Source organism: Panulirus ornatus, chromosome 50 (assembly GCF_036320965.1).
Source record: "Panulirus ornatus isolate Po-2019 chromosome 50, ASM3632096v1, whole genome shotgun sequence".
NCBI lineage: Eukaryota > Metazoa > Arthropoda > Malacostraca > Decapoda > Palinuridae > Panulirus > Panulirus ornatus.
In genome coordinates this window covers 9,330,696-9,343,458 of record NC_092273.1, presented here as the reverse complement: position 1 = coordinate 9,343,458, position 12,763 = coordinate 9,330,696, and the positions used below count along the sequence as shown (strand labels likewise).

General features: G+C 49.6%; 1 protein-coding gene across 6 annotated transcripts in view; it reads right to left on the bottom strand.

The window, feature by feature from the left end:
• Cad88C (cadherin 88C) overlaps positions 1-12,763 on the bottom strand; it is a 313,587-nt gene that overhangs the window by 168,356 nt on the left and 132,468 nt on the right. For 5 of the 6 annotated variants that reach the window (XM_071691381.1, XM_071691383.1, XM_071691384.1 and 2 more), the window contains exon 3: positions 9,320-9,367. The exons of the other annotated variant lie outside the window; for it this stretch is intronic. The gene's annotated coding sequence lies outside the window, so the exon portion shown is untranslated. The remainder of the gene's footprint in view (positions 1-9,319; positions 9,368-12,763) is intronic. 6 annotated transcript variants of the gene reach the window in all.

Below are 12,763 nucleotides of genomic sequence, written 5' to 3'. Positions count from 1 at the left end.
GAAGTCTCTACCCTGACGGCTCCCCGCCCAGGAGTCTCTACCCTGAAGTCTCCCCACCCAGAAGTCTCTACCCTGACGGCTCCCCACTCAGAGGTCTCTACCCTGATGTCTCCCCACCTAAGAATCTCTACCCTGACGGCTCCCCACTCAGAGGTCTCTACCCTGAAGTCTCCCCACCTAAGAATCTTTACCCGGAGGCTCTTTACCCAAGAATCTGCTCCTACCTCTCCCCACAACAGAATTAAACTCCCCCATGTCCCTCCTTACCCCTACCTCTCCGCCACAACAGAACTGAACACACTCCCATGTCCCCCACTACACGAGAGCTCGAACCCCATAACAAATAAATCTTGCCCCGGGATCTACCCAGCCACCTATACTGACAATCCAAATGCCACATCCTTCAAGCGATGGCCACGCCCGATAGAGCAGAGCCATTGCACTTGAGTGACGTCTCAATACGCCCAAAATGGCATCGTAGAAATAACAAGAGGGAAAAGCGTAGCTGCGTCTCCAGAATGGAGATGAAACAACAGTTAAACAGAAATGAAGAGAGACAGAGTGGTAAAGGAGGGACAAGGGGTAAGTCAAGAACAGTAATATGGGAGGTGGAAGGAGGGTAACAGTGCAACAGACGAAGAGAAACTGGAAGGGGAATACATACATGAAAAACGCAAAATGATACAACATGAAGCAAAAGATGTGAAGGAGCACACAGGCCATGCGGGTAAAGGTCGACACACACACACACACACACACACACACACACACACACACACACCTAACCTTACCTTTAGCTGCGTTTGAGGGATCTCTTAACACCCCCTAGACCAAGCATCCCAGATGAGAACACAGAGCACCAAGCTGTCTTAAGCTTCATGTGTGTGCTTGTGTGCAACATGCTTTAAACTGACACGATGAAACCAGCCGTCCAGTGACCTTCATAAGAAGTGCAGAGGAAAAGGCAGGAGCAAGACAGGCATCAATCTCGAGATCTGCCCTTTTAACATACGGGCGTCAATCATAGGGGCCTCCAGGATCCCCGAGATGAAATGACGCACTTCAAACGCAAGGAATGAAGACCATCAGTGAGATGAAAGAACAAGACTGGACCAGCTGGCGAACGAAGAGATACGAAATAAAGCTGCAGTCTTAACCCCCAACCCTGAAATGACACACTTCAAATGCAAGGAATGAAGACCATCAGTTTGACGAAAGAACAAGACTGGACCAGCTGGCGAACGAAGAGATCCGAAATAAAAGTGTAGTCTTAACCCCCAACCCTCCTCGTCCGCCGCGCCCCCACCCTTCCCAAGGGCTTAAGCTGGCTGAGAGAGGAAAACTGAGCTGGCTCGTAAACACCTGGAAAGGCTGGAGACAATGAGATAACCTCAAGTAAAGCTTTGTGACCGGATAGACGACCCAACCCCAGGGTAAGCGACCACAGGGCAGGCACAGAATAACACGGAAGAAAAAAAGAAGAAAGGAATAGAAAAAAAAAAAAGGCGAGGATCTCATAAAAAGAGGTTCCAACTGGACAAGGAAGTGGTGGAAAGTGAGGGAAATTCAATGGAGATTATGTGAGAAGATTAACGCGTAATATCCCCACCTGGCTGGCGTCCAGCCAGACCCAGACTCGACCAAAAAAAAGAGAGAGAAAAACAAAACGGGGCTTCTTACAACCTTTGTTATGTCGACCTCTGAATTCCTGCAGCATCTGTGCTCAGCCGTGGATCAAATTATTTCCACACTCTATCCTGTCTAAAATCTTGGAGAGGTACTGCCTACGCCTGACGTCTGAGGGAATATATATATATATATATATATAGTCGGTCAAGTACTTATATGTATATCATGATGTCTCTTGCATCCACGTTCTCATGAACAGAGCTTTTTAGCCTCAATCAGAAATTCATTTTTCACCAAAACGATGCGAAGGTAAGGGTGCCTTGAACACACACACACACACACACACACACACTTTATCCCTACCCCCTGCTGATCCGTCCTAGGGGTGGGGCCAGGGAGGTAGTAGTAAGGTCAACACCCCTACATCCGGGTTGTGGGAGGAGGAGAAGCAAATCCCTCCTCCTCCAGACCACCACCACCACTACCACACACTGGACACCACACAGGTGCGTGATGCCCGCCCTTTGTACATCACGTGGGAGGGTCACGAGTGTAGAGGACACCCGGGCAAGACGGCCACCAAGTGGTGAGTGCCAACCACCACGAACCATTGCGAGTGAGTGGCACCGCCCTAACCCACGTATGGTGCAATCTCGACCACCAGTAATGTCTTGTGTGTCAAAGGATTCAGTACATGTGGCGCCCCCCCATCATCCCACCACAGTAACTCATACAATCATCGAACTGAGTGCTCTACTGTATTCGAACCTTAAGCACTAAATCTACGTGGGCCCTCAGTCCACCTTTGTGATTTGCCTTCGCCTACATCTGCACAGCTGTGTCCTCTACCCTGCCAAGCGCCTGTGGTTGTCTTGCCCACGCCACAGCAACTGGGGTGAATACCACGTGAACACCTGGTTAGCTCCGGGAGAGGTCTTCTAACCCCCCAAAGCCCAAGCTGGTCAGAAACATGATCCGGCTGACACCTTACATATATAACACCAACAGATAATATACCTTAACGTCTGTTGTAGGGGCTCGTCTCTACCCACGCTGTCTGGTCTGCTGATCATGTCAGGCAGTTTGAGGTGGTGGTCGCCACGCCTTCATACCCTCCCCTCACAACCTGGTTGTTCATTTAGAATTGTAATCTCTTTTTCCAGGTGGTTCTTCAAAAGCTCTGGACCAGACAAGAGCTTGCGATGTTTGAAATACTTGCAAGGCAGTGAGGTGAGGTTTCAGGTTGCATCATAATTACTTTTTCCTTTCTTCAAACTTCTTCGTTGTTTCCCGATTTGGCGAGGTAGCGCCAGGGAACAGACAAGGAAAATGACTAGTGTTCTTATTTTCTTTACTGTCACTACTATTATCATTATCGCAAATCAATACTTCTTGATTTCATTATATATATATATATATATATATATATATATATATATATATATATATATATATATATATATATATATATATATATATATATACATATATATATATATATATATATATATATATATATATATATATATATATATATATATATATATATATATATCAGGCATCAGCCCATATATCCCTGCCTATTCAAACCCAGCCAGCCCGCATGACCGTTCACACGTTATGAATTAGTTATAGCTGTAAGAGAATCTCGTTTTCTTTATCACAACCTTAAACCCACAAAGGCGATTATTAACACCAAATTAATAAATACAACACCACGAAAATAGCACTTCGAAGTCACACTAACACAATATGTCATTAAAAAATGAAGGTCATTGTACATGAATGTTTAATAAGCGAAACTATTTATGCACAAATATCAATTGTTATCATTATCACTAAAATGAGATTGGATTCGAACGAGTCGGTGACTGGACTGCATTAAATACAAGCGCAATCCAAACCAACCAACCAGCACGACAATAAATTCACCAATCACAAAAACTCCTCTCTCTCTCTCTCTCTCTCTCTCTCTCTCTCTCTCTCTCTCTCTCTCTCTCTCTCTCAGCTGACCTAACTCAACCGTGACTTGCACCGAGGGAAGATCGCAAGGCGGAGGGGAGGAAAAACGAAAACAGGATGCGGCTTCCAGTCAACCGTCATGTTATACAGTGGAAGGTCAAGTCGCCGAGGCGAGGCGGAGCGGGGCAGGGCAGGGCAGGAGAGGGCGGGGCGGGGCGGGGCGTGGCGGAGGTGGGCGCCCCATCCACGGGGATGTGACGATGACTGGGGTGACCTTACGTAAGGCTAATGGAGCCGAGAGGAGACGATTTCCATGACGGCACTGCGGGAGACGTGGTCAGCGAGGTGACGCTGCGTCATCCCAACGGGAGATGAGAGGAGAGAGAGAGAGAGAGAGAGAGAGAGAGAGAGAGAGAGAGAGAGAGAGAGAGAGAGAGAGAGAGAGAGAGAGAGAGAGGCGATACTTTCTGGATTGGAACACTCCGATGGACTGTCGATGCTGTGGGAGGTAAGGCAAATGGGGAGAGAGGGTTCTGCGATACTGATGTGGCGGAGAACGCTGAGGTGGAATCGATGACCCTTGTGGGCCACTGAGGACGCTCAACATTGATGCGGCGACCCTGTGGTATGCGAGGAGGACCGAGAAGCCTCGCTGATCCTGCGGTCCAGTGTGAGAATGTTCGGGTGATTACCGGAGGGCCACCACGGAGGGAGGGGTCTAGGGAGGGGTGGAGGTGCAGCCGGTAGGTAGGTAGGTAAGTTGGCCTGGCTTGGCCTAACCTGGCCACACTAGGGACCGACGTTTGATAAGGAAAGCCAAACGGGTTGATACGGGAAGGCCAAGAGACCCCCCACAAGATGCGACAGTAGGAGGCAGATGAGGAAGACCAGGACCCCTCACACCATCCTCCTCCCTCCCGACACTACGCACCACTCACGCAGCAAGGGCGCTGGTGACACGGCATGAACGAGGAGAGGCGATCACTGGAGGACACCATCGTCACAACCTCCACGCCCCGCCCTCCGCCCGTTACTCCGCCAGGGACTGGGGCAACAATGGCAAGAAGAGTCGGCACGGGGATGGGTGTGTGTGTGTGTGTGTGGACTCTCCCCCTCAACGAAAGGGAAACTGACAACAGAAGAAGAGCGCACACGTTCAGAAAAGGTACTCCCAAGAATGTCATGAGGACAAGTACAGGAAGAGGAGGATGGTCAGTATAGCAGAGGCCAGGATAGGGAAGCGGGCGTCAGAGGAGAAGATGTAAACAGCCGACTTAGGGGACGGCTAGGATATGGGGCGTGAGGAGCCCGTGGGAGGATCCCGTGGGAGAAGGAGGAGGAGGGATGGCGTGAATGACCAGGAGGGAGGGAGGGAGGGATGGGGGATGGGATGGGATGTAGACGACCAGCAAGAGGGATGTGGGAGATGAGCGGTGATGTGGACAGCCGGGATACAGTGAGGTGGTGGTGAGCCAGAAGAAACATGTGGGTCGTGAATGGCTAGAAGTGAGGAGAATTGAAGATGGGGACGTCTGCTGGACGAGCGCTAATGATGACGTGTGTGTCGGGCGTGGGAACATGTCAGGGTGACGTGTGTGTGTGTGTGTGTGTGTGTGTGTGTGTGTGTGTGTGTGTGTGGAAATGATAACTCTGGTGTTGGTCATATATGTGTGGTATTCCGCAGTACTACCAACTCCAGCGACAACCTCTCATTTAGCGGATGCAGGCTGACGTTAGCAACTCTGCTATTTGATACCTGAGGAGGAGGGGGGTATGATGACATTTGTAACACTGATAACCTAACCGTCGTTTCCTCCTCCTCCTCCTCCTCCTCCTCACCCTTGCCCCCTCCCCTCGTAGTTGCCCCACTACACACGCCCGACCCTCAAGGTCCCTTAAGGGCTAGGGTGGCTATCTCCCGGGGGGAAGATCTAATGAGAAAATGGCCTTGTAAATAACGGGTGGTGTGCGCTTGGGAACTTGTCTTCGCGTCGCCGGCCGGCCGGACCGACGGACACCTGGTGCCCGCGGAGTGATACACCACTGGGAAATGCCCACCCGATTCTCATCTCCTCTCCTCTCCACCTGCTCCCATCAACCCCCGGGGCTGTCAGCGTAAATGGTCTCTGGATTGTGGTGAAACAGTCACTGGCCTCAGTAGCCACAGGAATACGTTATTTTGAACATAAAAGAATAAATACCCTGTTGACACACACACACACACACACACACACACACACACACACACACATTCCGGTAGACAGGAGACGCCTCGGGAATGATATTTCTGTCCCAACCATTCGCGCCATCAGTCGCTTCATTCTGTCAGGTGGGGGCGAATCCTGTGTCGGATGGTGCGTGTCACCACCGTGCTGTTCACTCATGGTAAATAAACTAATCCAGTAACGCCCAAGGAGAGGTTAGACCAAAGGGGGGGGGGGGGTGTTACAGGTGAAGGTCACGCGGTCACTTAAGTGAGGGATAATATACTGTACGGGCCAGCAATATATACTGTACGGCCCAGCATCTCACCAGCCACGGAGGTTGGTGGTGGGGGCTATGTGGGCCTGCGCAGGGATGCGGGCTTCCAACAGGTGGGTCGACCAACGACCCAACCCCAAAACTGCCTGGGTCCAACCCGGGGCTATGGAGAGGCGAAGACCCTCGGAGACTTCAACGGGTAATTCACCTAAATCACCCACCCTCCCCAGTGGAGAACACCCTTCTAGTATATAGATTCAGTAATAATACCCTCCTTAGAACTGACACGATAGCGATAGGGTGGAAGTGTAGGTGACCCAGCCAAGGGGAACGCTTGTTGGAAGGCATCGTCGGCCCTCTCAGCCAGCAAGCAAGCAAGCCCTCGCCGAACCCACACGACCTCAGGTCATCGCATCGCGTGCTTTCTGATCGTGTTGTCCCCTCAACAAGATCGGGTGAGACAGGAGACGAGCAGTAATGTGTAAGGCAGGTTAGGTTAGGGGCGCGGCTCGTTGAGGCGTCGGGCGGGAGAGGAGCTGGAGTGAGTTCATTGAGTGGGGGGGGAGGTGCGCGTGGTGGCGGCGGCTCGTGAAGTGCAGCCTCACGATGCATGATGACTCGTGAGGTTTAGGCTCACGGTGCATGGCCGTAGCTGGCGACGCGTGAGGGAGGGAGGAGGTCGATGCCTGTCCGATGACTGACTACTGACTGAAGAGTTTCACGACGAGAGACGGGTTTACCCGAGACCCAGCACGGAAGCGGTGGTGATTCCCGCTGCCTGCTGGTGGCGTTCAGCACACGTCAGGTCCATCCTGTCTCCCGCTCCAGGCGTGACGGGTCGTGATGAACGCGCTCAAATCAAACAATGGAGAGGATTACGACGTCATTATAAATACGCACCAAGGGAAAAAATCTCTTACGTACATAAAACCTAAAGGATGTCACACGAAACATCTAATAGGTACTTTCCATCACTGGATGAAGCAGAGGTTGGTCGCAGGTGTGACTTGACTGAAGCAATCCGCTCAGTCAATACTTTCAAACGAAAGCCACCCTGAGAGAAAACGGAAGCTGGATAGCCGCCAGTGTTGCAAACCCCGGCAACACAGAGAAACATGAACTCACACACACACACACACACACACACACACACACACACACACACACACGCTACGAAATTGATTACGAGCAGCCCCGCCCAGTCATGCCATTAAATCTGACGTTATTACCACAAGGTAGATGAGCAAAGCGCACCAGGAACTCACTCACACCTTCCCCCACGGGGGTTGGGAAGGTATAGTTCGGCACGCTCCTCCATCCCGGCTCCCCCTTTTATCGTGAGCAACTCCTTTATCTTCTCAGCTTCCGATCTGCTCTCACGCACCCCTCTCCTTCCGTTCTGCACCCCGATGCTTCCACAAGACACGAGTGCTCATTAGCGGCGTGGAAGTGAAAGAGGCGAGGGATGAATAATGAAGGGTGTGGTGGCGTATAGGTCAGGCAGAAGGCGCCGCGCATGTCTTCAGGAAGTGGGGGAGAGCATGACGCAGACGGTGTAATGCTCATGAGCGCGAAGCGCATGCGTGTTCCGAGTGAACAAGGAGGCTGGGTGCGTGCGAGTTGCGGCACTGTACCTGAAAACGATTATGAATGTGAACGTGTGGCTATACTCTCTCTCTCTCTCTCTCTCTCTCTCTCTCTCTCTCTCTCTCTCTCTCTCTCTCTCTCTCTCTCTCTCTCTCTCTCTCTCTCACACACACACACACACACACACACACACACACACACGGGTAGTGCCAGGATGTACATAACAATGTGCAAGTTCGTGCAACAGCAGCAGCAGCAGTGGTAAGCAGGTTCATCGAAGCGCCATCTTGAGCGGTGAGCAAAGCTGCTGGTTCCCAGGGAATCTTTCGTAAACGTGTGTCTCGTAAGCCGCCCTTCGTAACAGCATTTCGTAAGATCCCGGTGAACCAAGAGAACCTACATGACTCTCCTGTGGGGACTCTTTTGTTGAAATCCTTCTGCGAGAGATCCCTCTCCCGAGACTCCTTCCGTGAGACCCTCCCGCGAAGGATTTCTCTTTTTTATTTTTTTCAACTCTCTATGAGACCTTTCCCTCTGACATTGTCTTGAGATCTTTCTGTTCCATCCTTTCGTGGATCCTTTACGTGAGGTGACCTTTACGTGAGGTGAGGGCCTTTTGAGAAGCCCTATCCTTGAGTGATTCTGTGAGGAACTCATCCTACCGTAGGACTCATCTGCCCTCCTTGTGACGTGGCTGGGCGAGGGAGAAGGGTGATAGTGATAGTGTGCATGTAATAACGTAATCATACACGGGTCCTGGCAAGCGAACGAGTGTAGTGCGTGACACCGCATGCACGCATGGGCTCAGCCTCCATCAGTGAGGGGGGAGAGTGATCAGGAGGGAGTGGTGAATGGTGGGAGAGTTGAGTGAACGAGATTGCGGGAAGAGGTTGTGGGAGAGGCAGATATAACATGGTGGGCGGATACACACACACACAGGCAGGCAAGCTACGTGCTTGCAACGTCATTCGGAAATCAACGAGAGAATCAAATGCTACAAACCTAAGCCAGACTCATCAAATAGAGCTTAATCATCTTATTCCTCCCACGTAATTTCAGAATGATCTGGCTAATCACGTAATTACCGAGAATTCCATAACTAACTTTTGAGAAGACGATTATCGTGTCAATGTGAAACTCTCTCCCCCCAAGCTAAACCTCCAGCGACGCTGGTGAATCAAGAGTACAGACATAATGTCCGTGGATCACAGCTCAACCCGCGTTGAAATTCCCAGGGACGATCTCGCGTTTTCGCCATGAGCCAACTTAAAACCTGCTCCCGGAGGCTCCTTGATGACAGCCGTGTGTGTGTGTGTGTGTGTGTGTGTGTGTGTCGGAGCCGGCACCGTCATGATGATGATGATAATGATGATACCGCCGGTGTTGTCCCTGATGATGGTTAGGTTAGGTTAGGTTAGGTTAGGTAGGTTAGGTTAGGTTACGGTCGGTTAAAGTTACGTCAGGTAAAGGTAGAGTAGATTACGTTAGGTTACGTTAGGTTACGGGTAGAAGGTCAGATCAGGTCAGGTTAGTTTAGGTTTAGAGTAGGTTAAGAGACATGTCCAGAGTAGATGGCATGAGGATAAAGTAGACGGACTCGGGGAGAAACCAGGAGGTAGATAACACGGCAGTAGTAGACTCTACACCAGCTCGTACTGACCTTCCCAATGGTGTGTGAAGGTCACCCGTTCGCTACCACAGGTCCCTCCTGCAAAAAAAAACAAACATAAACACACGTTAACAAACACACACACCATCAGAGATGATAATCACACCAAGATTAATCACAGCGTGGTTAATCACAGTAAGGTGACTCACAGCAAGATCAATCAACACCCAGGTTAAACACACCGAGGTTAATTACAGGTTAAGTTCATCACACTAAGATTAATCACAACAAGGTAAATCATAGCAAAGTTGATCACATCAAGATTGATCACACCAAGGTTAATCACAGAAAGGTTGATCACGCCAAAATTAATCACACCAAGGTTAATCACAGAAAGGTTGATCACACTAAAATTAATCACACCAAGAATAATCACGCCAGAGGAATAAACAAACGGCAACAGCAGGAGCCACCAGGTGGTAGAGAGAGAGAGAGAGAGAGAGAGAGAGAGAGAGAGAGAGAGAGAGAGAGAGAGAGAGAGAGAGAGACGATCGCTAATTGACATGTGCACACCCTGAGGACACAGAACATGGCTGGCTGCCGCACCAGCGTTGACTTCAAAGCACCTGTGGCAACTGTGTTGAAGTGCTCATCACATAGTCTGTGATGCTTCATTAAAGGAGTGGGGTCTGGCAGGGCGAACTGGCACACACACACACACACACACACACACACACACACACACACACACACACACACACTTATTCGGGGCAACAGTGAAATAACAGACATCATGAAGTCACTGCACAATGGAGTACACTTGTGACATCATCCATAGGTCACATCCCGTCAAAAGGCTTTTGTCTGTAATGTGTGTGTGTGTGTGTGTGTGTGTGTGTGTGTGTGTGTGTGTGTGTGTGTGTGTGTGTGTGTGTGCTAACAAAAATACATACTAATAAAATGCAAAATGCAGACACATGATGCGTGTTTCCCGAAAATGAAACAAATTTCAAGCACACACACACACACACACACACACACACACACACACACACACACACTTAGGGGTACGTTTCACTTTAACGAAACCAGTTGCAAAGTACAGACACAACAAGTGTGTTTCACCGCAGCGAAACCAGTTCCAACACTTATAAAATCTGGATTAAAAAAATCCGTCTTGGATGGCATGTTGTCATCCAGGATGAACACGCATAACTCTTCATCGAATCACACACACACACACACACACACACACACACACACACACACACACACACACACACACACACACACACTTAGGGGTACGTTTCACTTTAACGAAACCAGTTGCAAAGTACAGACACAACAAGTGTGTTTCACCGCAGCGAAACCAGTTCCAACACTTATAGAATCTGGATTAAAAAAATCCGTCTTGGATGGCATGTTGTCATCCAGGATGAACACGCATAACTCTTCATCGAATCACACACACACACACACACACACACACACCAAAAAAATATCACAATATCACTGACTGATTAAGAGTTATAACTCAACATATATCTTAACCCAATAACAATGTTCGTTAATCTTATGTTAAACATGTGTTAAAATACAATTTAAACGAATAATTTTCGTTCTGTAATCTTGTGTTAAATGTATACATGAAGAAAAAGAAAAAAAATCTCAAAAACGACTTACTATTGCTCTGTCATCTTGCGTTCAATGTAATTGGAAAGGAAGTTACTGTCACTTTATGTTAAATGTAATTGGAACAGAAGTTATATCTCGAGTTAATAACATTACTCAGTCATTTTATGTTAAATGTAATTGGAAAGGAAGTTATACCTCAAGTTAATAACATTACTCTGTCATCTTATGTTAAATGTAATTGGAAAAGAAGTTATATCTCGAGTTAATAACATTACTCTGTCATCTTATGTTAAATGCAATTGGAAAAGAAGTTATATCTCGAGTTAATAACATTACTCTGTCATCTTATGTTAAATGCAATTGGAAAAGAAGTTATATCTCGAGTTAATAACATTACTCTCTCATCTTAACCACTTTCTATCGAGTCCTGATATCGTGTTATGACTCCGTCCACCGGAGCGGATTCACACCCAGGCAAAAATCAGTTTTCTCTCTCTCTCTCTCTCTCTCTCTCTCTCTCTCTCTCTCTCTCTCTCTCTCTCTCTCTCTCTCTCGTCTCCAGATAAGCAAGACTAATGGCCTGGTTCGGGATTATTTGTAATCCAACATTCCGACGACGTCACACCCGATCGGCCGTCGCCCCCCAACACACCCTCCCCCACCAGAGAGAGAGAGAGAGAGAGAGAGAGAGAGAGAGAGGGGGGTTAAAGTAGCAGAGCGGGTTATTTTTTGGGAGGTGGTAGGGTGGAGGGTTAGGTGGAGAAGGTTCGATGGAGTTGACAGAGCCCGGGGGGTAAAAAGGTTCGGGAAAGTGCATGGGGAGGAGGCGAGGGTGGTGGTCACGAGTGGATGGGCAGGGAAAAGGTGAGTGACGTGAAGGGCAGAAGAGCTGAGAGATGAGGTCGGCGCGCGTTGAGGAGGAGGTCCGAGCAGTCCGCACCAGAGGAGGGTGTTGGTGGAGAGTGGGAGGTGGAGGAGGAGGAGGAGGAGGAGGAGGAGGAGGAGGAGGAGGAGGAGGAGGAGGAGGAGGAGGAGTCCACTAACAGAAGAGGAAGTTGATGCAGTGGTGTGTTGATGGGGAGGGAGATGTCGAATGCCAGCACCAGAGGAGGGGAGGTTAACTGAGGGAGGGGAAAAGGGGGGATGACTGAGGAAGGTGAGGGTGGGTCCTACTACGACGACTAAGACAACACGGCGTTGCCACCCAGGGGCCAGGTCCTCCTCCTCCTCCTCCTCCTGGGTGTGCAGGCCACACGGTAGGCGGACACCACAAACCTGGGTCAGGCCCTCCACCACCTCCCTCACCGTCAGGAGAGACCTGACCTGCGACGTGTGATGACACACACGCTGCGTGCAGAGCAAGCACCGGCTCCGAAGAGACGATTAAGACTTAAGCTAACGACAGGCATAATTAACTACGATGTTGTCACGGGTGAATCTGGCATCTCCAGACCCTATCGAAGCCTGGACACACACACACACACACACACACACACACACACACACACACGAGACAGCATCGTGTACGTACCCAGTACCTGGCGACTGCATAACGACTCGCTCATCACCCACAGTACCATTACTACTGTCAGGAGGCCAGGCAGCACGGCACCTGCATGCTCATGGACATATCATGGAGGTACGCGAAGCGAGCCTACTTTCGACATACCCCTACAGCCAACAGACGACCTCACAGCTACACACACACACACACACACACACACACACACACACACACGTCTTCAACCAATACCATCTGGAAATCGACCATAGGAGAGAGAGAGAGAGAGAGAGAGAGAGAGAGAGAGAGAGAGAGAGAGAGAGAGAGAGAGAGAGAGAGAGAGAGAGAGAGAGAGACAA